The sequence below is a fragment of the Rattus norvegicus genome, chromosome 15, assembly GCF_021556685.1.
Source record: "Rattus norvegicus strain SHRSP/BbbUtx chromosome 15, alternate assembly SHRSP_T2T, whole genome shotgun sequence".
NCBI classification, from domain to species: Eukaryota; Metazoa; Chordata; class Mammalia; order Rodentia; family Muridae; genus Rattus; species Rattus norvegicus.
Genome location: NC_141548.1, coordinates 35,145,001 through 35,150,452, shown reverse-complemented (window position 1 = coordinate 35,150,452; position 5,452 = coordinate 35,145,001). Strand labels below are relative to the sequence as shown.

General features: G+C 40.6%; 1 long non-coding RNA gene across 1 annotated transcript in view; it reads right to left on the bottom strand.

Annotated features, from left to right (window-relative positions):
• Positions 1-514: 514 nt before the first annotated feature.
• LOC148000968 (uncharacterized) overlaps positions 515-5,452 on the bottom strand; it is a 7,449-nt gene continuing 2,511 nt past the window's right edge. The window contains exons 2-3 of the long non-coding RNA XR_015638808.1: positions 5,168-5,452; positions 515-4,719 (exon numbers count right to left, since the gene is read on the bottom strand). The exon at positions 5,168-5,452 is cut by the window's right edge and continues 258 nt beyond it. This is a non-coding gene — a long non-coding RNA (uncharacterized LOC148000968). The remainder of the gene's footprint in view (positions 4,720-5,167) is intronic.

Here is a 5,452-nt window from a genome sequence, read left to right as displayed (position 1 = left end):
TATCCAGCCAATTTGCTGAAGTTGTTTATCAGCTATAGGAGTTATCTAGTGGAATTTTTGGGGTCACTTAAGTATACTATCATATCATCTGCAAATAGTGATATTTTAACTTTGTATCCTTTTGACCTCCTTTTATAGTCTAATTGCTCTGCTGGGACTTCGAGTGCTATATTGAATAGCTAGGGAGAGAATGGGCAGCCTTGTCTAGTCCCTGATTTTAGTGGGATTGCTTCAAGTTTCTCTCCATTTACTTTGATGTTGGCTACTGGCTTGCTGTATATTGCTTTTACAATGTTTAGGTTTGGGCCTTGAATTCCTGATCTTTCCAAGACTTTTACCATAAAGGGGTGTTGAATTTTGTCAAATGCTTTCACAGCATCTAATGAGATGATCATGTGTTTTGTTTTCCTTTGAGTTTGTCTATATAGAGGATTACATTGATGGATTTCCATATGTTGACCCATCCTTGCAACCCTGGGATGAAGCCGACTTGATCATGATGGATGATTGTTTTGATGTGTTCTTGGATTCAGTTTGTGAGAATTTTATTCAGTATTTTTGCATCGATATTCATAAGGGAAATTGGTCTGAAATTCTCTTTCTTTGTAGGGTTTTTGTGTGGTTTAGGTATAAGCCTAATTGTGACTTCAAAGAATGAATTGGGTAGTGTTCCTTCTGTTTCTATTTTGTGGAATAGTTTGAAGAGTATTGCTATTAGGTCTTTATTTTTTCTTTATTTCTTCCTTGACCAAGTTATCATTGAGTAGAGTTTACTTTCCATATGTATGTGGGCTTTCTGATGTTTTTGTTGTTATTAAGACCAACCTTAGTCCATGGTGATCTGATAGAATGCATGGAATTATATTAAATCTCCTTGTACCTATTGAAGTCTGTTTTGTGACCAATTATATGGTCATTTTTTTGAGACGGTACCATGAGGTGCTGAGAAGAAGTTATATTCTTTTGTTTTAGGATGAAATGTTCTACAGATGTCTCTTAAATCCATTTGGTTCATAATCTCTGTTAGTTTCACTGTGGCTCCATTTAGTTTCTGTTTCCATGATCTGTCCATTGATGAGAGGGGTATGCTGAAGTCTCCTACTATTATTTTGTGTGGTGTAATGTATGCTCCGAGCTTTAGTAAAGTTTCTTTTATGAACATGTGTGCCCTTGCATTTGGAGCATAGATGTTCAGTATTGAGAGTTCATCTTGGTAGATTTTTCCTTTGATGAGTATAAACTGTCCTTCCTTATCTTTTTTGATAACTTTTGGTTGAAAGTCAATTTTATTTAATATTAGAATGGCTACTCTAGCTTGTTTCTTGGGACCATTTGCTGGAAAAAAAACTTTCCAGCCTTTTACTATAAGTACTGTCTGTCTTTGTCACTGAGGTGTGTTTCCTGCATGCAGCAAAATGCTGGGTCCTCTTTACATATCCAGTCTGTTAGTCTATGTCTTCTTATTGGGGAATTGAGTCCATTGATGTTGAGAGATATTAAGGAAGAGTGAGTGTTCCCTTTTATTTCAGTTGTTAGAGGTGGAATTAAGTTTGTGTGGCTATCTTCTGTTGGGTTTGTTGTTGCTTTTTTTGGGGTGTAGTTTCCCTCTGGGGAAAAACTTAAAAAATTTGTTTTCTCAGAGCAGTCATACAGCATTAGGGATTTTGCTGATTTTCTTCCTCCTCACCTGAATATTTCCCCCAAATAAATCTATTTCACCTCTGCTGGACAGAGTGAAGGGGTTGTCCAAGTGGAGCAGCCAAGACTGGCAAAGAGACAGGATGGTCTCCAGTAGGAATGACACTAGAAATTCAAACAAAGACTCAAACTTCCCCTTGAAATGGGGAAGACCTTCCTTTCCCCCGAATTCTATCTGATGCTTTGATTCAACAAATGGAGTAAAACGACATGCTAAGCTAGTGCCCCTCTATGGAGCCATAGCCAGCCCTAGGGCACCCTTTTCCACAATGACTCAAGTCTGTCTCCTGAAGTCTCACCCTCGGTTCTTAGCGTCATTATTATGATATCCATAAAGTCCTCTTTTTGGCCTTTGACAGCATTGGTTAAATAGCAATAGAGTTTAAAGCTATCCTTAAAATAAGGGGAGGGGGAGTACCTCAAATACAAATAGAATTTGAGGCAGTTTGGTAAGAGGGGCTGAATGACATCAGAGGCTGGTCAGTGTCATACGTACCCCAAAGACAGTCCCAAATTCTGTAGTCATTCAAAGGTAAGACAATATTAAAAACAATGCATATATGCTAATTTAACACAAATTTGGGCGGAATGGTTTCATAGAAATCTATTTCTTAAAATTCATTCTAGAAGACAAAATTAAAAAAAAAAAAACCTTGGTTCGGTTCATTAACTGTTAAAACAATAACAAGGACTCATGGACAGGTGAAGCTGTTCACCCCATAATCTAAGAACTGGGGAGAGGTAGGCAAGAAGATTGAGAATTTAAGGCTAGTCTGGGCTACACAGGCACCACTTCAAAACACACACATACACACACAAAAGCTGAATATCAAACCCTTCCCCAGGAGAGACACCAGGCCCAAGAGTCTTCTCTGGGGCATTGTGTTAACGTTGCTGAAATGTTTAATTTGGTTAACATGTGCCCCAGCAAACTAAAAGAAAGTAAATTTAAAAGGACATAAAATATACTATTTATATATGCGTAATGTGTTAAAGTAATGGTTTAAAACATTAGGTTAAATCAAGTGAATAATTTTTTTTTCTAAAGAGAAGATTTTCCTCTACATCTATCCTGAAGGCATGACCCACCAGCCAGTGGGCTCCGCATGCAGGCCAACCCCCTGCATAGGCCACACCTCTCTGTAATTGTGAATACGCTCTCATTTCAGAGAGTCAGAGAAATCTACAAACCAATCAAGGTTCTACAAACCAAGCAAGGGTTACGGAGCTACCTCGAGGGAGAATTCAATGCACCTGGACAGGTGTTGACAATACAGATTCTTCATCCCCAGACTCTCCATATAAGACTCTGTAGGGCCTCCAGGCTCCCTAAAGCATTATGCATGGACAATCCTAGGAAAGCCAGCTCAAGTCAGTGTACAGCTGCAATTGCACTGGTGAAGTCATGAACAGTTCTCTGGAAACCTCTGGAGAACAAGTTTTTACTACCTCCCGGCTACCCATGCAATCTTAGACAACATTGACTTAGGAAGACTTCCCTCCCTTCCTTCCACCTGTGGGATTTGAACCCAAGGCCTTGCCATGCTAGGCAAGTGTCCCTCTCCTGAGTCATATACCTCACTAATCTGTCCTTTCTCAGACTGGTTTAAGTCTGTCTCCTGAAGTCTCACACTGGCTTCTGAGTGTCACTTCTGTGGTTGTCCATCAAATCTCTGGTCCTGGACAGTATTTCATAAGCTCTGCTAGTGGTTTTTATCGTGGGCTGTGCTTTTGAGGAAGTGGTGTCTTCTGTGAGGAGGAAACAGTGAATTGAAGACAGTAAACCGTGTCCCTTTGAAAATGTCTTACACCGTGGTCAGTCAGGAAAAGAGGCTTTCCACCTGGAGTTGAATCAAAGCTTCGAATCTATAGGGTGCAGAGGCCTGGCATGCTGACTCATTCAGAGGGGAGGAAGGTAAAGGGTATTTATTGATCTCTGTGGGATCTGGGAACCAGAGTCCTTGTTCCTTACTGAGAAAATGATTTGAACAGAAAGTTCACTTTTCACAAGAAAAGCTTACCTTTGATGCATGTTGACCTTTGAAAACTGGACCAACAATTAATGTGGCACTGGAAATCAGACAGCTTTGTGATGTGGGAAAACACAAGCCATCTGATTCTGTAGGTTGCCAAGTGTCAGGGCCACTGTCATCATGCTTAAATAACAACGCTCCTTTGGGAAATGCTTAGTTCTCTCAAGCTCTCTACAGCTGAAGGGCCTGCAGCTTGATGGGCACTGTGGGCAGGTGCTTACCCTTTCAGGCCGATGGGGCCTGTGTCTAATTCAATTTCCCCAATTCTTTATATGTTCTGCAAATGTCTGCAAATTCATCCCCCTTTCTCTATGAAGTAGTCGGGGTAGTTGAACTGTGTTTTCCCATGAATGATTCACTTAAGGTGCAAACTGATGGCAGATTGAATATATATGTAATATTTTCATGTATAAAACAAATTTGGATTTTCAGAATATGCAAAGAGGGTCTTAGATCATATTACCAAACATTTTATTAGTTAGTTAACTTAGATAAACCAGGTATGGTGGTACATGCCTTTAATCCCACACCCTAGGACTCAGTGGTAGGGAGATCACTGTGAGTTTGAGACAAGCCAGAGCAATATAGTTAAACCATGCCTCAACCAACCAAACAAACAAACAAACAAAGCAAAGCCAACCAACAACAAAATGTAGTTTGCATTAGCCCTAAGTGCAGCTCCTCTCCCTGCCTACCAACAGTGGCTGTTACAAAAGGTATGTAGGCTGGTAAAAAGTATCCCCCAAGGAAAAAGTGTCCTCCATAAACTCATGTGCCAGGGGCATAGGTACCAGATAAGTGATGCCATTTGGAAAGTTCTAGAAACATTAGACGGAACCTAGGTGGAGGAAATAAATCACTAGGAGCTGGTCTTCAGGAGTATCTTACCCCAGGATACTTCTTGCCTCTCTGTCTCTGCTGCCATGAGGTGAACATCTCCTGTCACACACTCCAGCCACCATGATATTCTGCTCCATGAACTAACTCTCTGAAACCATGAGACAGAATAAAAAATTCCTCCTTTTAAATTGTTTGCTGGATATTTTGGTCACAGCAACACACACACACACACACACACACACACACACACACACACACACACACATATATATATATATATATATATATATATATATATATTCTATTGCTTGATAAAACAGCTTGACCAAAGCAACTTGTGGAGAAAACACTTGATTGGGCTTACACAGTTCCTGACGGCAAGAACAGTTGAGAGCTCACATTCTGAATCACAAGTACAAGGCAGAAACAGCTAATGGAGAGCAACAAAATTCCTAAAGCCTCAAAGCCCACCCCTAATAACCTCCTCCCCAAGACCACACCTCATAGTCCTTCTCAAACAGTTTTACTATCTAGGGCCTAAGTATGCGACTGCACGAGCCCGTGGGGACCAATCTCATTTAAACCACTACACTTACTTTTCAAATAACAGCAGAATTGCTACAGTCACCCTCATCCTTGGCAAATATCATTGTGTTCCATACTATGGTACTCATTTGAAATCAGTCCTCTGTCAGCTGCGAATTATAGACATCGAAGGTCAGAATTCTGTGTTTAGTGCTCTGCAGCTTCATCAGGCAGCATCGAATTAATCTTCACCTTCATCTGAGGTGGAAACATGGTGTCTTCGGAAAGTCAGTTGTGTCGGACGGTGTTTTGCTGGGGCAGACACGTGAAGGAAGGTTTCGCTGAAGCAGACACAG